General features: G+C 41.1%; 1 non-coding gene across 1 annotated transcript; it reads right to left on the reverse strand.

Annotated features, from left to right (window-relative positions):
- Positions 1–23,783: 23,783 nt before the first annotated feature.
- On the reverse strand, positions 23,784–23,867 carry TRNAL-CAA (transfer RNA leucine (anticodon CAA)). The gene has a single exon. It is a non-coding gene; the product is annotated as a tRNA-Leu (tRNA).
- Between the last annotated feature and the right edge of the window lie 468 nt (positions 23,868–24,335).

The raw sequence follows: 24,335 nt of genomic DNA on the forward strand, positions 1-24,335 counted from the left end.
CCAAAACAGATGAAGTATGAGCTTTAGGATGTTGACTGGAGCTGTTAGGTTCTCTCGAAATTGCTTCTAGTAAGAGAATTTGCAAAATGCCATGGATGCACAAGATATGAACAGTCGAGATTGGTGATGATTTTGAAGTTGCTTTTCCAAAACAGTTGAGGAAGAAGGTGATTGGAGATTGAATCAAAAAGAAAATCGTGATTTGATGGAGAATTGGAAGAGTTGTGCTCAATCTTGTTCTTGAAGTTTCTTGAGTTTTTGGGAGAATTGGAGGGAAAAGTGGTTGAGATTCTTATGAAATGTGATTGTAATCAAGAGTTTGTTATGATTAAGATTAAATACCTCAGCTTAATCCATCCTTAATCATCCAATTAGCAAAAGTGCAAGTGATTAGCAAAAATGAAATTTACTTAAGCAAGGGCAAAATGGTCTTTTCACTCAAACCCTGTGACAGCTCATTGACAGCTCACACACTCTCAAAATGACATGTGTGATGTGTTGCAACTTGTCCCATGGCCATTGGATGTGTAATTTGCATTTTCACTATGTCATGGCACTTTATGCATTTTTCAAGTGAAGTTCAAAAGTGACTTGACCAAATGTGAGACCTTGGCATGTTATGACCATTCCAACAATTTTCAAATTGCATTTGTGAGGTGTTACAAAAATCCCCATTCAAAAATTCTCAATATTTCTCAACTTGGACCATTTTGCCCTTGGATCTTTAACTGTACACTTGAAATTTGACTTTTTGCATTGACCATTTTTGATGAATTCCAATTATGCACCATGAAAGTACATGTCAAATGGAGTTTGTACATAAAAAGATCACTCAATTTGGACACTCCATGTGGAAGTTATGCCACTTTGATTATGGGTCATTTTTGAAATTGAATGGACCATAACTTGCCAACCATACATGGGATTTTCAAGTTCTTGGACTTTTTGGAAAGGTGAGACCAAGATCTACAACTTTCATGTTGAACAAATTTTCATTTGAAGCTTTTTTGGACACGTAATTTTGAGGTCAAAAACTTTCCATTTTTGGAAACTTCCATTACAAGTCACTTTCTATTTTTGGCAATTTTTGTCCTGACTTGATTTTCTCCATTCTTGAGCTTTGTAATGTCAAATAACACTTGTTCCAACATGAATGAAGTGTATCCAACTCCTTTCCACGTCCAAATCCATTAAATCATGCACAGTTGACCACAGTTGACTTTTCCAACTGATAGATGAATTTGGCAATGCATTGATCAAACTGAGCTCCAATCTTCTGATGAAATGGCTCAAGGATGAAACCCTAGCCTTAATAATCTCAATAAAACCATGGGATGATCCCCATATCCATCATAGACCCCATCTCCTGATCATGCCCCTGATTGGCCTAATGCAACTGATTAGGGTTGACCAGTGGTCAAAACCCTAATCTCAAGAAATCTGATCCCACACTTGATGATGACAAACCATGATGATGATGATGTATCATTTCAAACAAGATGAAGACCAATATCCTTGAGAAATCACAAAACCCTAATTTGGACCTCCACATCCTCAGATGATTACTGACCAGTCCAATGAAACCCTAGCTTGCACTTTGACTTCCTCATCTTCTGACCAAGACTTGAGAGAATGGCTTGCACCATGTAACCACATGATATGCAATATGCAATGCCTAATGACCTAAAATGATATGTAATATGTTATGCTAGTCCCAAGAGAGGAGGGCAAATTTTGAGGTGTTACAGCTGCCCCTATTCAATCCACTGTGAACCTGTCGATATGAATAGCCTCGGCTTTCAGATGATCAGGATGAAGAGTGATTGAATACCAAGAACAGACGAACAATTTTCACTCTGATGGGAAAATAATTAACAACGCCTGTCAGAATCGGCGAAGAACACAATCTCTGAACAATCCGTCTGGTACGGAGAAAGTCGGCCTGATCACCGAAACAGCAATATCGACCTGGATACCAAAATAAATGGTAACACATGGATAACCATGGCCTGATCACCACATCCACTCGGGATTATTATTCTTTCTCTTATTTTTTTGCTTTTCCTGAACCCCGAAATTTTCCTCTTCTTTGCTTTTTTCATTTTCTTGAACCCCGAAATTTTCTCTTGCGCAAATGATCCTCAGATCTCTGCATTTAAACCCCGTTCTTCTGTTTGCCAAAATAATGAACCCCATTCTCCGATTTGAACCCCAGTCGCCTGACGATAACTTGTGACCGCCAATATGAACCCCGTTCTCCAGAAAATGCCGCAACATCTCCTTTTCTCCATTTGAACCCCGATCTCCAATCTCTCGTGATAATTCCGCTGGCAACGTCGGAAATAACACCAAACCACTATGAGGGCGACATGTCAGAGGGTAGACCTTCACAAAAGGAAGGTAACATGCGTATCTCTTCCTCAGAAGACACCTATAACGACCTCCATTGGCCTCAGCCAGAGTCTAAGGTAACACATGAACAGAAGATAATCCTGAGGACCTCATCCCGGATATAATCTTCAACTCCAATCTTCATTTGGACCCCAGAAAATGCCTCAGCATTTCTTTTCTCCGTTTGAACCCCAGAACATGCCTCAGCATTTCTTTTCTCCATTTGAACCCCGAAATCGCGCTGATCGCGTAACGTCTGCTGATTTTATCTCCATCTCTGTCCGACGGAAACATTTCCTCCAATATCGCACTACTGGGGAACATCTCATCTGACGTCCTGATGCTAAACTCCTCAGAGTAACATCTTCACCATTCGGCGAAACAAAACTCCAAGCGGTAACCACGACTTGAATTGTGCTGATCACAAAATATTTCCCATCTCTGTCTGACGGAAATGCAAATCTCCTCCAGTATCGCACTACTGGGGAACATCTTCGATTCAATCATAATGCTAGACTCCTCGGAGTAACATCTTCACTGTCTGGCAAAAACCACTTCTCAAACGGTAACCACTGCTTGAGACTAGCTTATGCTTGCAATATGATGCATGATTGATTTTTCTGCGTAATGCTCCATAATTATGGAAATGCTACGCGAGTTATTATTTTTCTATGCAACATGCTATGCTATTATTTTTTATGATGAATGCATAAAAAGTATCCCCCTCAAGGGACTCTGCTGAGGAGCACGAGACACTCTGCTGAGGAACTCGCCAATACTCCGATTCCACCCTGCTGAGGGATAACACCGCTGGGAAAAGGCAACCCTTGCTGGGGAAGAACCTTCTTTGCACCCAATCCTCTCGGGAAACTGCTGGGAATAAGAACCACCAACACTCTGTGGGGATATAACAGTCTTTGACTTGCTAGGGATATCAATCCCGACTCTGCTCCGGGGAACCCTCACAGATACCTAGCAACTTCACTGGGGAAATGCTCACAGATAACTCTGCTGGGAAACAGCAACCTCCAGGCTTGAGACTGGGGAAAACATCAATTTGACACCTACTGGGGATAACCATCCTGACCCTGCTAGGGAAAATGAATGCTACTCCGCTGGGGACAACCCATGCAATCCATAGGTAGAATCAACTCAGCTGGGGATGCACACTGCTGGAGATATATTTCATTGAAACCCGCTCCACTCGGGGAATAGCAACCTTCAGGCCTGGCTGCTGAGGAAATACCGTCTTAAACCTGCCGGGGATAACCATCCTGACTCGGCTGGGGAATCCACATACCTTGATCTGCTAGGGATTTGGTCCTCTAATTCTGCTTGGGGATCTCGCTGGGGAAATGAGAAAAGTTGGTATAGAACACCCGTCGACTCGTCGAACCACGGTATCCACCTCCCAAACTCGTATCAGTTTTCCACTTTTGAGAATTCCCAGACTCTTCTGGACCTTTTCTGCTCCATCATCTTGTATTCCAAGGTCGCGCCGCAATCGATGAGACGTACTCCTGGGAATTATATATAAATTTCAATCTTCCGACTTTGAAGAGTCTTCTTGATTAATTTCAAGGGTCGTCGAGCGTCTCGACGTCTCTCACTGCTTCTCTTACCCATTCGTTCCTGATCGAACCCTGCGGGGAAATTCTACAGACTTTCCAATCTTTCGATTTTGAAGAGTCTTCTTGATTAAAATCAAGGATCGTCATACGTCTCAACGTCTTCGTCATCCTTCCGTCTCTGGTCAGATTTTGCAGGGAATTTTTACAAACTTTCAAATCTTCAGATTTTGAAGAGTCTTCTTGATTAAAATCAAGGATCGTCGCACGTCTCAACGTCTTCGTCATCCTTCCATTCATTCGTTCCTGAGCGAACTCTCTGGGGATCTGCTACAAAGCTTCCACATCACAACCTGCAAGTGAGTGAAAAATATCTAACAGTTCCTGCAAAACAGACCGTTAGATAAAACCGTGCCCCAGGCGTGTCAAGATTTCAACACTTGGGTCACTCAACCTTCCAAATAAGATTTCGAGCTTTCCATCTTATAAACATGCATTGGAAGGAACCTGTATGTCTTAAAATGCAAGATTCTTTATCAAAATAATCGGATGTTTTTGCAATCAAAAGCGGTAATGAAAAACAAAAACAAAAATTATTTGACTGAATGTGCATTTTATTGATTGGAAAAAAATGTGGCTCAAATTGAGCAATACAAAAGGAAGCAATTCCTGAAAAGAGGTAATTGCGCACAAAAGGAAAAATCTATCCTAATGGCAATGTGAAACCCGTGATCTCATCGAGTTCCAACTCGGTTACACCCCATATGTCCTCAGACTCTCCATGCTTCTGCCTTCTGAACAAGACGCTTCTAATCGATCCCTACCGGGTATCATCCATGTGCCTTAACCAAAGCGCAAACGATCATGCGAGACGCAGTTGTTCGTTTCAATCCCTCTTTTGCCTGGACCGCCCTTTCGGGTTTTCAGTCCACCGGGATACCCTTTTTTGCCCAAGTCGCCTTTTCAGGTTTTCGACTTGCCGGGTGTACAGTTTTTTCATTTTATCCCTAATTTTTGCCCGAACCTTTTCTTTTCTGTTTTTTGGTTCGCCGGGATGCCCATTTTTGCCTGGACTATTTTATTCTTTTCGTCCAGCGGATCTCTTTATACGAAGTATTTTTTAACCGTGTCCTCATTCACAGGGGATGGAAAATCCTCGCCATCCATGGTCGTTAACAACAAGGCTCCACCAGAGAAGACCTTCTTAACCACGAATGGACCTTCATAATTAGGTGTCCATTTGCCCCTTCGATCGTTTTGAGGAGGAAGGATCCTTTTCAGCACCATATCACCTACGTGATACACCCGAGGTCGTACCTTCTTGTCAAAAGCACGTTTCATTCTCTGCTGGTATAACTGCCCATGACAGATGGCTGCTAGCCTTTTTTCCTCAATCAGGCTCAACTCTTCATACCGGGTCCTTACCCATTCAGCCTCTTGCAACTTTACGTCCATCAGGACTCTCAAAGAGGGAATCTGAACTTCAACAGGTAACACAGCCTCCATTCCATATACCAATGAGAAAGGAGTTGCCCCAGTAGATGTGCGCACCGACGTTCGATACCCATGTAATGCAAACGGCAACATCTCATGCCAATCTTTATAGGTTACCACCATTTTCTGCACAATCTTCTTTATGTTCTTATTGGCCGCCTCAACTGCCCCATTCATCTTCGGACGATAGGGAGAAGAATTGTGATGCTCAATCTTGAATTCCCGGCACAGCTCTGCCATCATCTTATTGTTCAGATTAGAACCATTATCAGTAATGATTCTCTCGGGAACCCCATATCGGCAAATGATGTCTCTCTTGAGAAATCTGGCAACGACCTGCTTGGTCACGTTCGTATAAGAGGCTGCTTCAACCCACTTGGTGAAGTAATCAATAGCCACTAATATGAATCTGTGCCCATTCGAAGCCGTAGGCTCAATCTTTCCGATCATATCAATGCCCCACATAGCAAACGGCCATGGAGACGACATTAAGCTCAACGGATTTGGAGGCACGTGCACCTTGTCGGCATAAATCTGGCATTTATGGCACTTCCGCACGAAATTGAAACATTGGGCCTCCATTGTCATCCAATAATAACCTGCCCTCAGCAGCTTCTTTACCATTGCATTCCCACTGGCATGGGTACCGAATGAGCCTTCATGAACCTCTTTCATCAATTGGCTTGCTTCTTTATCATCAACACATCGGAGCAAGACCCAATCAAAATTCCTCTTATACAAAACCCCATCCTTATTCAAGTAAAACACCATGGCCAACCTCCGCAGAGTCTTTCGGTCCTTCTTCGTCGCTCCCTCAGGATATTCCTGCGTCTCAAGATAGCGCTTGATATCATAATACCACGGCTTCTCATCATCAGACGCTATATCAACAGCAAACACATAAGCCGGTCTATCCAGACGACCTACTTCAACACTGGGGAACTGATTCCACCACTGTACCTTAATCAAGGCAGCCAGAGTAGCCAAAGCATCTGCCAAAGGATTCTCCTCTCTGGGCACATGATGTAACTTCACCTTGGTGAAAAACGTCAACAATCTCCTCGTATAATCTCGATACGGAACCAAATGAGATTGATGCGTATACCATTTTCCGTTAACCTGATTTATCACCAGAGCTGAATCTCCATATATGACAAGGTTCTTGATCCTCAAATCAATCGCCTCTTCAATCCCCAATATACAAGCTTCATATTCAGCTACGTTGTTGGTACACTCAAATGTTAGCCGGGCAGCAAAAGGAATGTGGGATCCTTTCGGCGTAACCAAAATAGCACCAACACCGCTTCCATTCACGTTAACGGCCCCATCAAACATCAGAATCCATTCGGATTCAGGGTCAGGCCCCTCCTCCGGGATTGGTTCCTCGCAATCTTTCGATTTGAGAAACATGATGTCCTCATCAGGGAATTCAAACTTCATCGGTTGATAATCATCAATGGGTTGCTGAGCGAGGTAATCAGACAATACACTCCCCTTGATCGCCTTTTGAGAGGTATACTGTATATCATATTCAGTCAAAATCATTTGCCACCTCGCAACCCGTCCGGTCAATGCTGGCTTCCCAAAAATATACTTGATTGGATCCATCTTGGAAATCAACAAAGTGGTATGAACCAGCATGTACTGCCTTAGTCGGCGAGCAGCCCAGACCAAAGCACAGCAAGTTTTCTCGAGCAGTGAATATCTTGTTTCACAGTCGGTAAACTTTTGCTAAGGTAGTATATGGCATGCTCTTTTCGACCAGACTCGTCATGCTGCCCCAATACACACCCCATAGACCCCTCGAGGACCGTCAGGTACAGAATTAACGGTCTTCCCTCCACAGGAGGCATCAGAATCGGAGGCTCCTGCAAATACTCTTTTATCTTTTCAAATGCCGCTTGGCAATCACTATTCCACCTGACCGTTTGATCTTTTCTCAACAATTTGAATATTGGCTCGCACGTGGCTGTTAGGTGAGATATGAACCGCGAAATGTAGTTCAATCTACCTAAGAAACCACGAACCTCCTTCTCCGTTCTCGGTTCAGGCATTTCTCTTATCGCTTTTACTTTCGCAGGATCAACCTCGATTCCTTTCTCACTTACAATAAACCCCAGCAATTTACCAGACCGTACTCCGAACGTGCACTTGTTCGGATTCAACCTCAGTCTGAACTGTCTCAGCCGGTCGAACAACTTGGCTAGATCTACCAAATGCCCCTCTTCTGTTTGGGACTTTGCTATCATGTCATCAACATAGCATTCAATTTCATGATGAATCATATCATGAAACAAAGTCACCATGGCCCTCTGATAAGTAGCACCGGCGTTCTTGAGACCGAATGGCATCACCTTGTAACAAAAGGTACCCCACGGTGTGATGAACGTTGTTTTCTCCATATCATCTGGCGACATTTTGATTTGATTATAGCCAGAAAAGCCATCCATGAAGGAAAACACCGAGAATTGAGCTGTATTATCTACCAACACATCGATGTGAGGTAGTGGAAAATCATCCTTCGGACTAGCTCTGTTCAGATCTCGGTAGTCCACACACATTCTCACTTTTCCATCCTTCTTCGGGACTGGCACGATGTTCGCGACCCATGGCGGATAATTAGTGACAGCAAGGAAACCAGCATCCCACTGCTTCTGCACTTCTTCTTTAATTTTCATTGCCATATCAGGTCGAGTTCTGCGCAACTTCTGCTTCACTGGAGGACAATCTGTTCTCAACGGTAGCTTGTGCACAACAATATCGGTATCCAACCCTGGCATATCTTGATAAGACCAGGCAAAGATGTCGACATACTCTTTCAACAATACTACCAATCTGCTCTTTACACTTTCCTCCAAAGCAGCCCCGATTTTCACTTCTTTCTTCATCTCGTCGGTACCCAAATTCACAACCTCAATCGGCTCTTCATGCGGCTGAATCACCTTCTCCTCTTGTTTCAACAACCTGGCTAATTCCCCTGGCAGTTCACAATCTTCTTCGTCTTCCTCTTCAGCAAGATAGATCGGATTGTCGAAGTCATACAAGGGTGTAACAGGATTGTTATCAATGAGATCCGGAGAGGAATCGCATCTGCATGAATGTTGATTCATGCATTGCTTTAGAACTGGTGTGAGAAATTGAAAAAGAAAAATGAAAACATTGCCATTTTTATTTTGTTTTTATTTTTAAACTGCAGAAATAAATGAAAAACAGGGAACACCGCTTTTAACTGAAAAACACCCTTTTATTAATGATGCAAATTTGCAAATTTAGACATGAGGGGGCCCTTACAATGGACCATTACGTGTCGGGCAACACGTATGGCTTTCATGCATATAAAATGAAAACAAGAAAAATATTACTCTTCAAGGAGAGTGACCCGGATGATCTTTTCAGCCTTCCAGTTCCGGATTTCCATCCCTGGTGCGCACGGCTTTATCCACCGGTCCATGTCACAGTCACTATCAGTATCTTCACCCATCATGCAAATGTGATCCGGATCCAGCATTCCGGCACTAGTGAAGGTGACTGACGTACGACGTCCTCTGCCTTGCCCTGAGCCTCGGCCCGGCTGATATCCAACCCCGAATCTGTCCTTCTTTGCAGGGACCTCCATCATTCTGCCCCAACCAGGAGCCTCTCCACTCTTCACCACCTCAGCGGCCTGTTTGTATGAAGCAATGGACGGTTTCTCCTCCTCTTTAGCAAACAGAGCATTCTCCACCTTAATGGTTTCGAAAGCCTGACTCGGCGTCTCCCAGATCTCGCCATCCATTTCAACATATTTAAACGAGGACAGATGGCTGACAAAAATATCCTCTTCTCCGCACACAGTGACGACTTGGCCCTCCCAGATATACTTCAATTTTTGATGCAAAGTCGAGGTAACTGCTCCCGCAGCATGGATCCACGGTCTACCCAACAAGCAACTGTATGCCGGCTGAATATCCATGACGTAGAAAGTTGACTTAAACACCTCTGGGCCAATCTTCACTGGCAACTCTACCTCTCCAAATACCGCCCGCTTTGATCCGTCGAAAGCCCGCACAATCAAATCAGTAGGGGTCAGAATCAGCCCATCACAGTTAAGCTTCGCCAGAGCCTTCTTCGGCAACACATTCAATGAGGAGCCGGTATCAACCAGCACATGCGAAAGCACGGCCCCTTTGCATTCCATCGCTATGTGTAACGCCCTATTGTGATTCCTTCCATCCACTGTCAGGTCCATGTCCGTAAAACCCAGCCCATGGCTGGCATGCACATTGGACACGACCGTCTCCAACTGATTTATAGTAATCTCCTGAGGAACATAGGCCTTCTTCAGAATTTTCAACAAAGCTTCCCTATGCCCCTCAGAGCTTAACAGCAATGATAGAATCGAGATTTTGGAAGGAGTCTGCTGCAGATGATCAACCAATTTATACTCTGACTTTTTGATGATTCTCAGAAATTCTTCAGCATCATCATCAAGTTTGTTATCCGACCCCGCAGGCGCCGGTGTCACCACAGGAGTATTTCCATCCACCACAGCCTTCCCTCTTGCCCTGGCTAAAGCCTCGGCCTTTTCTTTTTTATCTTTTTCTCCTTCTCCTCCCCTCAGGGCATCCGGAGCAAATAGTCTGCCACTGCGAGTGAAACCGCTGGGACCGGCATTATCCACCTTTGAAACGGTGGTTTCACTTGCAGATTGCTCTTCCCCTACCTTCTCCCCATTGCAATATACCTCCCCACCATAATGCCACGGCACGGCATCATCTTTGTCGTAGGGAATTGGCCCAGGTACCGTGATGGTAACTGGAGCCGCTTCAGCAAGGTTTGACAAATCCACCGGATCAAAGTATAAAGTTATGGTGGAGACCTCCTCTTTTTCTTTATCAGCTCTCTCAATCACAATACTTCCCTCGTCCATCAAACCCTGGACAGTCCTCCTCAACAATACGCATCCCTCGGGAGCAACAGTGCACTCGGCACAACCAGAATCACAACCCGGGTAGACCCCATTTTTCAACAACTGCCTCTTGACCTCGGCCAGAGGAGTCTTCAACTGATCAACAGACAACAGCCCAACTCGACTCTCCTCGGAGATAGCATTCACCCCCCTCTGACCATGCGCGGGCATGGGATTAGCATTGACGTTGGGAGATGGTGCGAAGTTGATTGCTTTTGAATCCACCAGGTCTTGAACTGTGTGCTTAAAAGCTTTACAGTTCTCAATGTTATGCCCAGGCGCACCTGAGTGGAATTCACACTTTGCATTTTCATCATAGCTGGCTGGCCTTTGATCAGGTCTCAAAGGTGCCAGAGTTCTGGTCTGTACAAGCCCCAAATCTGTCAACTTCTTGAACAGAAAAGAATAGGTCACCGGAGGCCTATCAAATTGCCTGTCCACCGCTTTACCCCTCATCTGATAACCAGCCCTCTAAGGCCTCTGCTGGAAGGATTGTCTCTGTTGCTGTTGCTGTTGCTGTTGCGGTGCAGGTTGATGTTCAGCAGGAATAGTTACTGCAGCGGTGTGCTGGAAGTAACGATCCCTACTGGGTCCACGTTGAGCATACACGGCGCTGGTATCGCCCTCTTTTTTTCTCTGGCCACCATTACCAAACGGCTTCTTCGACCCAGACGACGAAGAAGAAGCAGCACCCTGAATTTTGCCAAGCTTTAACCAGCTCTCTATCCGTTCACCGGCCACCACAATATCAGAAAAGTTAGTCACCGGACAACCAACCATTCTCTCAGCAAACGGCCCCTGCAGGGTTCCCATGAACAGATCCGACATTTCCATGTCAACAAGAGGAGGTTGCACTCTGGCTGCCAACTCTCTCCACCGCTGAGCATACTCCTTAAACCCTTCATTGTTCTTCTGAGACATACCCTGCAGCTGGGTACGGCTCGGAGCCATGTCAGCGTTGAACTGATACTGCTTGAAGAACGCGTCCCCAAGATCCTGCCAATTTTTAATGTCCGAGGACTTCAACTTGGTATACCATTCCAGGGAACCTCCGGACAGGCTGTCCTGGAAAAAGTACATCCACAGTTTTTGATCCATGGTGTAAGCAGAAATTTTGCGGACGAAGGCTTGAAGGTGCGTCTCAGGGCAAGAACTCCCGTTATTCCTGTCAAATGTGGGCGCCTTAAACTTCTGTGGGATCACAATCCCCTCAACCAACCCCATATTAGACATATTGACCACCCCGGGAGTGGCATAGCTCTTAAGCACTTTGATCTTTTCAGCCAGCAGCTGAATCTCCTTGTTTTGAGGCGGAGCACTATATGGAACAAACGGTTCATTCTGCATTGAAAACTGATCAGCCTCCCTGTCTTCCTCCCGGTCTTCATCAAACCCGTAGAATGGAGGCACAAAATTATCCTTCAAATTCTGCCCCGGTTGGCCACCGGCACCAGCATTATTCACCACACCAACAGTTGTCCTCTTACCGCCATCACGAGACCCCAGCCCCTGGTTGGAGACTCCATCCAGGTTAACCCCGCTGTTTGCTGCAGAAGCCCGCTCGAGCTTTTCAACCTTGTCTGCTAGAGCCTTCTGACCAACCGCAAAGCCTTGCATGATGTTGATCAGCTCGTTCATTTTATCCTTCAGCTCGAGGATGTCTGTGTTGGGAAGATCCATGAGTCTGGGAGTATTGCGTCTGGTATAGTATCTGTGAGGTCGGGTTGAGTGCAAAGGTACGGTTCTGCGAGCACGAGCAATGATTCCTGTCACAATCACGCACGTTAGTAACATATACCTGCAAAATAAAACACAGGTTATTATGATCAATGCATGAATGCAATGTCTATCCATATGAAGAACACTTCGTCTCTTGATCCTGGCATCATCGAGACAATCAATAATCCAGCATTAATATTTTGTATTCAGCATTTGATTTCATCGTGCAGATCGGAGATATGTGATTTAGCATGATACCCCCAACCATGTGTGTGCTTGTGTGAGTGCATACGGTAAAGCAAATAAAGCTTGAAGATCAATCACTGAACGAAAAATACCATCACATAGCCAAAAGTGCACAATAAGTGCCATAGTCATACATCAAATCAGATAAAATTCAAATACAATCCTCCAGAATCAGGGAAAGAAATACAAGCAAATAGATTCCGTCAACAAGCCTGACGGTAATCCACAACAAATGAAAGATCTAGCTGGACGAGGGTCCCACAGATGGCCCTATCTCATCTTCCATCTTCGCGAACTCTGCGGCGAACCTGAGCTCTGTATTTTCCTGCTGTAATCTCCCCACTTCCTTCTGGTGAATCTTCATCTGCCTGAAGTAATGATCTCTCTCTGCCATGTAGTGATCTCTCTCGGCAATGATCTTCAGACTCTCTGACTCCTTAACTTTCAGTTTTGCCTCCCACTCAGCAATGAGGACTCGGACTCGGTCATCCCTCTGATCTCTCACCATGATTTGCCTTCTCTTCTCATCTTCAATGACTTTTGAAGCTCTAGCCAATCTCTCTTTGGTGATGTCGTGCTCCCGGTTGGATGATGCCAAGGCTTGGCTGATCTTCCCATAATAGGCCGTATCCATCTCAAAGCGCTTTGCTTCCAGGGCGTGCCGCTTGTCTTGATCTTCCATCTTCACTCTGAGCTCCTGATTAACCCTCTGAACCCGAGCAACACTCATCTCCAATTCCGCTTTCTCCGCCAGCAACTGATCTCTCTCCCGCTTCATCTCCAAGAACTCATCCATACTAACAGTAGAAGGAGTCTCTTCAATCAACGGTTACCAAGGATCAACCATAGGAAACGGTAGACAAGTAAGCTCCACTCTCTTGCTGAGCCAGTCATCGAACGGAGGAAAAGATCTGTTATTAGCTCTACCCCAGGAAACCTTGCCTTTCCTTTGAATGCTACGCCACGCCTCAGCTACCTGCTTCACCTTGGCCTGATTGCCCTCAACTGGGAAGTACACAGATTCCTGAACCTCACTTTTGTACGGAGGAAGCTCCATAGCAAATCCCATCTGCCTCTTAAGAAGTGTCGGGTTATAATTAATGCAACCCTGAACTCCTATAAGTGGTACATTGGGAAAACCCCTGCAGCTGCAGATAAAATCCTGTCCAACCCCGCTACTGTGAGTCCAATCTATGTCTTTGGCCCTCAAACCCATCAGCTTGGTCGCCCAATTAACATTCTGGCCCAGAAGAACAAAAGCACCCTTGGACGGCAAATAACCCATAAACCACTTGTATAGCAACTGAGCACAACATCGAATCAAACCCCCACGCCTCTTCTCGTTCCGGTTATGGACCGAGTAATAGACATCTCCAATCAAGGTGGGAATAGGATTTCCTCGAATAAACAAGCGGATGGCATTAATATCCACGAAGTTCTTCTGGTTAGGAAACAGAATGATCCCATAAATGCCCGCAGCAATGAAAGCACAGACAGCTTCCCAATTACCCAACTCCGACTGCTCCTTAGCCTTAGCCTCCAGGAAACTGAGATGAAAACCAGGTAACTTCCCCTTCTCTTTCAGATTACCCTTCACTATCTCTGGACTCAGATAAAAAGCACGGGAAATCCCACTAATATCAGGCTCTTCCTTAGTAGCATGGAAAGGAACCTGATCCCTAATCTGGATACCCAAAATGTCAGCATAATCTTCCATCAACGGCCCAAGTACGTAATCTGGGAATACAAAACACCTCAGCTCGGGATCATAGAACTGGAGCAGAGTATGAATGGCACTCCTGTCTCTGTCAGTGAGTCTGAAAACCACCTTCAGAATACCCCCATGCATCTCACGAAACATCCCCACATGGTCGGGTGCGATCAATGCTATCATATCCTTCAGCACACTGATATCTGAGTCGAAGAAACTGTATGCAACATCATCCTTCAAGCCGGGTCTTCTCATATCTGGGCAGAAAATCTCTCAACCAGGATCTCGATCAAAAGGGTCCCTGCATATGGGTAAACATGTGTTAGATGCAATTAATGCAAGATGTAATGATGCTGATGAATGAATGCAATGCGTTGCCATCCTCCAAGCCATCTGGTCATCCACACTGAAACCGGTCTCTGAACTGCTCATAATCATCTGAGGAATGTACAATCACAAATCCGACCCACGGGTTCCGAAATAAACGGAACTGAAAGATACATCATCATCATCACCAGTCTCTGAGCAGACACTCACAACCATCTGAATCGGCCCGGGGAATCCCGAAATAAACGGATCCCCACTGATAAATACCACGGACAGCACTCCGGCGTCTCGGCAATAAATGGCCATAAATCTGACTCATAAATAGTACTCTGATCCACGGAACAACAAGTCACCATCTGAGTCACCATCTGAACATGCATCTGAAAGAAACACCCTCCCCTCACAGGTAAATTCTAATCAGGTCATCCTAAGGCGGATAATAGTCTCGACAATCGGGCAGAGATACTCAATGGGTTTGCCCTTTCGGGTGTGCCATTGTAGCTCTCCTGAGATCGTCTAAGCCAAAGATCCGGGAAATGATCGGTCACCAGAGTCAACAGCTCAAAAGAGATAACCCAACCAAAGTGGAAAACCCCACTGGAAGAGCACTTCTCAGATGAACCTCGTCCGGCTTGTGGTATGTCACATCGCAACATCATGCCCAACCGACATGTGAGCGACATGAGACCATGCTAATCCTAGGTGTATACTCGGGCCTGGGTTTTAGCCCCACTCAGAACACCCACCCCAAACAGAGGAACCACCTGCACAGAGGACAGCAACAACATGATAGTATGATGCATGCAAATATTTATGCAAATATATACACTGGTTAGAATAATAAATGCAATAAATCAAACAACACAAGCAACCTAAACTATCCTAGACCGCTAGGAAGGACTCGCTTAGGGAAGATGGACCAGCACAGGTCAACATCTTGTAATTTTCCCCAGCAGAGTCGCCAGTTGTCGCATCCGCGAAAAAACAACCGGCGGGCTAAAACAAAACATAACACAGAGCCGCCACTGCGCGTTATTTATCCCAAAATAGGGAAAGGAAACGCTCAGAGAAACCTGGAAAAAGCATGGTCTCGCGACCAAAGAGAAAGGGTAAGGGAGTCGGTTACGCAAGGGGAAGGTATTAGCACCCCTCACGTCCGTCGTACTCGACGGGATCCACGTTCTAAAATAAAGAATAGGTTGCTAAACATCACACACACACAGGGAACGCAGGTGGGGTTAAGTGAAGGGAGCTCGATAGGACATCGCATCCTATGCCTACATATCTCGTCTGGAACGAGAATCAGAGCCACTGTAGTTCGGCTCACGCACGCCAAACAACACACGCACAAACAGATGGCAAACATGGAGCCCGACAACCACTCGATGGAATTAAGTCAGCATCCGAACCAAACAATACAATCAGGATACGTACAGCCAATCGCTGGGCTTACGTCCATATCCTGACACACAAGCTTAACAAGCAAACACACACAAAAAAGAAAAAAAGGTGCCCGGAGAGACCTCGCTCGGTCTCCTGCCTACATACCTCGTCTGGAACAAGGATCAGGGCGATGTAGTTCCCCTAAACAGGGGAGAAAGACTATCTCCTAGCCAGAAACAAAGGGAAGACACACTACCAGGGAGCTGTACTCGAGCCTAGTGTTGTCATGCATCATTGCCCTAAGTTGAGGTTTCTACCTACTTGCACAATAGCAAGCTATCCCTATCCAGGAAGAAAGCAAGCATACAAGCATACAGATCAAAACATCTCAAGCAAACATGTCAAACAAATATTCACAAAGCACACACTATAACCAATCAAGTGGGCTCAAACAATGGGTTTTTGACTACCTAAGCAAGTCATCTGTACAAGGATAATGTTAGCTCTTAACCTTGCCATTGAGGGGCTAAGGTGAAGCCAGATGAAAGGTGAGTGAAGATTAGACTTCACAGCTCTTATCCCTGACCAGGGAGAGCTTCAGACAAAGGAGCGTGGGTCCAGAATGGAGGAACCCTTCTACGCTCAAAGACTCTGACACAACTGTACAAAGTACAAGATCTTGGGTTTGTGTCCCAATGCATCAACACACAGCCGGGTGAGCAAAGGCACGACTCAACAGAATAGTGGGGGATAGATTGCATATCCCTTGGCTTCCACCAATTTCCTCATAGAGGACTTTACCTGCTTGGGCACAAAAAGTAAACAATCACAAACATCGCCTCTTAAGGAGGACTTCAGACATTTTGCCCGGCCAAGTAACAGGCCGGGTCTCCCAGACTACATGAAGAATAGAAGTCCTACCTCACGTGGTTTAAAAACCAAGCAGCAGCAAGCAAGTTCTTAAAGAACTGTAAGCAACTAAATGTACCTGAAATCAATCAAGTATCATCAGTACTCAGACAGACAACAATAAACAGCAAATGTTAATCAGTTAATCTGTACAAACAAATAACACAGGTTAATGCACACAAATGCAAGCTATGAGCTCAAGCTCAAGCTTCACAACCTACAAAACAAATTCACATTAGTTCTCAACATCAAACAAACTCAATTCAAATGACTTGAAGCATTCTCCTTAAGCATTGCACTTTTAACCTGAAAAGTCAAACCAAATGTGAGAAATAAGGACCACTAGACCAAGCCTAGGGTCCAAAAGGGATAAAAAATCCTCAACAGCAAGTGTAAACCAACCAAAATCAAATTAACATAATTCAAAAGCAAATGCAATTGGTCCCATGTTCATACCATTCATCATCACCATTTCATGACCAAAACATGTCAAATTAGGTCAAATGCAACACCAAATATCCAAACAGAATGACTTCAACCAAAAGCATATCAAAACAATTCCAAAAATCCTCAAATAATTCACACCTAAACAGGACATATTCAAGGTATAGCATGTCAATTTTCAGCTCAATTGGACAAAAGGAACTAGGCCAATGAAAATCAAGAAATCCAGACACCATTATTCAAGCCAATTCAAGGCATCAACACATGCATTCACTTCAAAAATTCATAACAGAGTGACAACATATCATAAATGAATGGGACCAAAAGCATGATATCCTATAATGTGTCTATAATCAGCACACCAAATTTAACATTCATCTAATACAATATGAGCATTTCACAAACAATATACAAACATGTATCACACAATGCTTCAAAATGAGTCAACAGTGAAGAAAATTATCAATCAAATTGAAAACATCATCAAAAATTCCAGAAATATTCACACAACATTTCAACATATCAATGATCATCCATGCAAAATTTCAATCCAATCCAACAATCATAGGTCATGCAAATAAATTCATGAAGTTGACCTAGCTAGGTGTGACACAAATTGTCACACCTAAGTTCAAAAAATCATATCTCACTCCACAGGTATCCAAAAATCACAAAATTTATATGTAAATCACCATCAACATGTCTAGAATGAGCTCAAAAAATTTCAATCATTTCTTTAAATGTATGAGTATTTCACAATGAAAATGGTAAAACATGTAAAAAATACACACAAGTCAAAGTTCAATAGGCCAGGTCAACATTTCTCCATGCACAACTTTTGAAACCATGCCTATAAAAAACTAGAGGGAATTTGGGAGCTATCAAAAAAAATCTCATAATTTTTGGACTTGTAATTATTTTTCTATGAATTTTTAAAGATTGAAGGAATTATGAAATAATTATTTAAGTGTTATAATTTAATTAAATGAATTAATGGCAAATTTGTAATTATCTCCTGCCTGGCCAAAACGCAGGCGTTTAATTAAATGAGGTGGAGGCATGCGATTGGTTGGATTTCGCGCTAAACACTATTTCGAAATGGAACGCGAGAATGAAAGATCAAACAGGGAAACAGCTTCAGCAAATCGTCTTCCCCGCGCCATGTTCATGTTCTTCAACCTCAAATTCGATTTTGCTTATTTCTTCACCAAAACTCACAAATGAATAACCGTTGGAAAGGTCTCAGCAAGAGGATCACGAATATGTAACCTAATCAACCTAAATCTAACTACACAATCCGGATCGATCCAATTAAGTTTTCACATCAAAGCTTCTAAACGAAATATCTCTCTCTACAATCATCCATTCCAAAAACTAAACATATCACAACGATCTATGTTGAACACTCTATAAAACGCATATAACCATTCATCAAATCATGAGATTCGAATTTCATGTACCTTGAGGTGGCAGCGTTGGTTCGTGTGTTCTTTGCGCGTAAAAGTCCAAAACAGATGAAGTATGAGCTTTAGGATGTTGACTGGAGCTGTTAGGTTCTCTCGAAATTGCTTCTAGTAAGAGAATTTGCAAAATGCCATGGATGCACAAGATATGAACAGTCGAGATTGGTGATGATTTTGAAGTTGCTTTTCCAAAACAGTTGAGGAAGAAGGTGATTGGAGATTGAATCAAAAAGAAAATCGTGATTTGATGGAGAATTGGAAGAGTTGTGCTCAATCTTGTTCTTGAAGTTTCTTGAGTTTTTGGGAGAATTGGAGGGAAAAGTGGTTGAGATTCTTGTGAAATGTGATTGTAATCAAGAGTTTGTTATGATTAAGATTAAATACCTCAGCTTAATCCATCCTTAATCATCCAATTAGCAAAAGTGCAAGTGATTAGCAAAAATGAAATTTACTTAAGCAAGGGCAAAATGGTCTTTTCACTCAAACCCTGTGACAGCTCATTGACAGCTCACACACTCTCAAAATGACATGTGTGATGTGTTGCAACTTGTCCCATGGCCATTGGATGTGTAATTTGCATTTTCACTATGTCATGGCACTTTATGCATTTTTCAAGTGAAGTTCAAAAGTGACTTGACCAAATGTGAGACCTTGGCATGTTATGACCATTCCAACAATTTTCAAATTGCATTTGTGAGGTGTTACAAAAATCCCCATTCAAAAATTCTCAATATTTCTCAACTTGGACCATTTTGCCCTTGGATCTTTAACTGTACACTTGAAATTTGACTTTTTGCATTGACCATTTTTGATTAATTCCAGTTATGCACCATGAAAGTACATGTCAAATGGAGTTTGTACATAAAAATATCACTCAATTTGGACACTCCATGTGGAAGTTATGCCACTTTGATTATGGGTCATTTTTGAAATTGAATGGACCATAACTTGCCAACCATACATGGGATTTTCAAGTTCTTGGACTTTTTGGAAAGGTGAGACCAAGATCTACAACTTTCATGTTGAACAAATTTTCATTTGAATCTTTTTTGGACACGTAATTTTGAGGTCAAAAACTTTCCATTTTTGGAAACTTCCATTACAAGTCACTTTCTATTTTTGGCAATTTTTGTCCTGACTTGATTTTCTCCATTCTTGAGCTTTGAAATGTCAAATTACACTTGTTCCAACATGAATGAAGTGTATCCAACTCCTTTCCACCTCCAAATCCATTAAATCATGCACAGTTGACCACAGTTGACTTTTCGAACTGATATATGAATTTGGCAATGCATTGATCAAACTGAGCTCCAATCTTCTGATGAAATGGCTCAAGGATGAAACCCTAGCCTTAATAATCTCAATAAAACCATGGGATGATCCCCATATCCATCATAGACCCCATCTCCTGATCATGCCCCTGATTGGCCTAATGCAACTGATTAGGGTTGACCAGTGGTCAAAACCCTAATCTCAAGAAATCTGATCCCACACTTGATGATGACAAACCATGATGATGATGATGTATCATTTCAAACAAGATGAAGACCAATATCCTTGAGAAATCACAAAACCCTAATTTGGACCTCCACATCCTCAGATGATTACTGACCAGTCCAATGAAACCCTAGCTTGCACTTTGACTTCCTCATCTTCTGACCAAGACTTGAGAGAATGGCTTGCACCATGTAACCACATGATATGCAATATGCAATGCCTAATGACCTAAAATGATATGTAATATGTTATGCTAGTCCCAAGAGAGGAGGGCAAATTTTGAGGTGTTACACATATCTGAACGAGAATTATTACTATCTTTAGTCTTGCATATAATGTTTAAAAGTGTTCCTATCAAACTATCACATATATTTTTCTCCACATGTATCACATCAAGACAATGTCGTACATCGAGGCTAGGCCAATATGGGAGATCAAAGAACAACGACCTATTTTTCCAAATATTTCTCTCAACGGGGAATTTTTTATTCTTTCCAAAGACAACGGTAAGGTGTTCTTGTCGTTGATAAACTTCATCGCTCGTTAAAGGTTTAGGAGCTATTTCAAACTCATGCTCTTTGTTAAAAGCCTTCCGCGATCTACAATAAGGATGATTGGGTTTTAGAAATTTACAATTCCTAAGGTAAACAGTCTTTTCTCCAAACTGAAATTGGTAAAAATATGTATTAGATTCATATATAGTACACACTTTATGTATCTTGACACTATACCCAACCAATTTACCATATGCATGAAAGTCATTGATTGTGAAAAATAACATGACACACATCTTAAACTTTTCACCTCAATAAGCATCATCAACGTCAACACCTTCGCCCCATAAAAATCTTAAATCTTCAATTAATGGACTTAGATAAAGATCTATATTGTTTTCGATTTGTTTAGGTCCAAAAATAATCATAGATAACAAGATATACTTGCGTTTCATGCACAACCAAGGAGATAGGTTATAAGTCGTGAGTAGAATATGCCATAAAGTATGGCTAGTACTCAAATTACCAAAGAGGTTAATTCCATCAGTGGCAATCCCAATCCTAAGGTTTCTTTGCTCAAGACCCAAATTCGGAAACAACAAATCAATTTCCTTCCATTGTAAAGAATTAACTACATGGAGAATGTTTCCATCACATTTCTTTCATCTGCATGCCATCTAATATTCTTTGTGTCATTCACATTAGTAAAAAGTCTATTGAATATTAGAATCATTGGCAAGTACCATAACACTTTAGATGGAGGACGCTTCTTGCTAACATCGTCACAATCATCACCACTATTGTCTTTCACTTTATAGTGCGACTCACCATATTCCAGATATTGATCAAAATTTTCATACTCTTTCCGGTATAATATGCAATCATTATGGCATGCATGTATTTTGATATACTCTAAACCCATTAGACACAATATCTTCTTGACCTCATTACAATGATTTGACAAATTGTTATCTTCTGGTAGCATTCATTTTAGAAATTCAAGCAATTTCGTGAAACTTTTATCCATCCACCCACTTTTTGCCTTCAGATTAAATAATTTTAACACCGCAGATAATTGTGTAAAACTTGTGCACCCCTTGTATAAAGGTGCATCCTTATGACTACATAAAATATCATAAATAAGAGCTTTCCTACAAGAATATTCTCCAATATCACATATCATATCTTCTAATGGATCATCCATATCTTCATCAACTTCATGTATTTTTGACGTTGCATTTTAATTTATATTGACTTCATCATACCACACCCATACTGTATAATTTTGAAAAATTAAATCACAGCAAAGGTGATTTAATATTTCTTTCTTTAGATTTTTTTTGATATTCCTTCATACAACACAAGGACAATAAAAGAGTCCATTATTGTTGGGAAGATTTTGTTCCGTGTATTCAAGGAATTTAAGAACTCATTTCTCATTCATCAGACCTAGTCTATCAACTTTCATCCAATATGTTCCATAACAATTTCTAAAATTTATCTCAAAAGCTTGTAAAATCATTTAACAATACAACAACATAATAAGTTATAAAACAATATTCATATTCATATCATTGAATCACAACTATATATATATATATATATATATATATATATATATATATATATATATATATATATATATATATATATATATATATATATATATATATATATATATATATATATATATATATATATATATATATACACACACACACACACACATATAACATTTCAACAACATATAAACAATCTCAATATCACTCAATCACAATAACACAAATGGCACACTAATGCTACACACATTCTCTCACACTAATATCGTTATAAAACAACATTAACACAACATTCTCACATACATACATTCTACATTCACACAACCTTCTAGAAGTTCATACACACACTACATAGGAATATGGTTTTCTAATCAATTTTTATTTACAACATATAACATTTAACAACACCAAAACCTAAAATTCAACATGAATGGTGATAAAGGTGATGAAATAGATAACGTACTGTAAACTGAAGAATAGGTTGTGACCAAGAAACCTTTGTGTAAAATCTTCGTGTACCTGAAGGACTTCGTAAAAACTCAACCTTCGTGTGTGCAACAACATTAAGCTAAAGAAGATGAATGGTGATAAAGGTGATGAAGTTTGGAAGTTTCGCTATCGCTTCCGTTTGTGTTCTTCGCTAGGGCACTTGCGTCTTGAAGGAAATAAACTAAATCTGATAGGATTTAATTTTAAAGAAACACACTTCACCACGGTTGAAAAGATCAACCGTTGTAAAACATATTAATTTTAGATGACAAATAACCACGGGTGACAAATACGACCATTGTGAAATTATTTTTAATTTTTATATAAATATATATATATATATATATATATATATATATATATATATATATATATATATATATATATATATATATATATATATATATATATATATATATATATATATATATATATATATATAAATTAATGGATACACTTTTCATTATATATAAATAATGGAAAAATATTGGTGTTAATAGTCGAAGCCTGTAAGCCTTAATATATAACCATGATTGTTATTAAGGACCATTATGATAGATTTTTCAATAAAATAAAGGCGTCTAAAAGAGAGATGTTATTTTGATTGATTGATGAACCGAGGTAAAAACAGGTTACGATAGATATATTTTATAGTAGTGAGAAAATAGGAGATAAATGGTCTCTCTATCTCATAACTTCTAAAAATTAAAAAACATATAACTTTTCCATTGATGAGTCATTTTATAGATGTTTAGATGTATGTGACTAATAATTTGTAGTTACAATTACTACATATTTTAAACAAAAATACAATATCTAAATACATATCACACAAATAATTTAAATCGAAATCAAAATTCAACAAACGAGCATAACTTTACATGTTAGCGAATAAGAAAACCAGACAAATAATATTAATAATAAAAATAAAAATTGTCAAAATTGATGAAAATGTCAGAAGTGGGATTTGAATCTCATAACTTATAAAAATTAAAAAACATATACCTTTTCCATTGATGAGTTATTTTATAGATGTTTAGATTTATGTGACCAATAATTTGTAGTTATAATTACTACATATTTTAAATAAAAATACAATAACTAAATACATATCACAAAAAATTGTCAAAAAAAATGAAAATGTCAGAAGTGGGATTTGAACCCACGCCCTCTTTCGAAGACCAGAACTTGAGTCTGGCGCCTTAGACCACTCGGCCATCCTGACTTATGATGCTAATTTTGTTACAAAACATAATATATATTATTAACGCCTTATACCACTATTAGAAATATAAATTAGGTATGACTTTAATTAATTATCATGAAGAGTAATAAATAATAAAAGATAATTAGGGCAAAAAATCATAATGTTGCACTAAACTAAACTAATATTGAATGCATGGATAAAGGGAAGACTATAAATTCTCCGACCCTCTAATGTTGAATCTGTTAACATCAAGAGATCTTGTTGTTCGACAGAGTTAAACCAAATGTGTCTATGTGTGTGAAGATAGTTTCTAAATATTCTTGTTTCATATTTTTAGTAATGTTCCTATTTCACGAGTCCAAAAATACTAAGTTTTTGAGCTATGTTGTTATTTCGTGAATATAAAATCACAATGAAAAACTTAGTTTTGGTTGAGACTAATTATATCTAAGTATAACTATTATTATTCTACTTATTTACTCTATT

Source organism: Lathyrus oleraceus, chromosome 7 (genome assembly GCF_024323335.1).
Source record: "Lathyrus oleraceus cultivar Zhongwan6 chromosome 7, CAAS_Psat_ZW6_1.0, whole genome shotgun sequence".
Taxonomy (NCBI): Eukaryota; Viridiplantae; Streptophyta; class Magnoliopsida; order Fabales; family Fabaceae; genus Lathyrus; species Lathyrus oleraceus.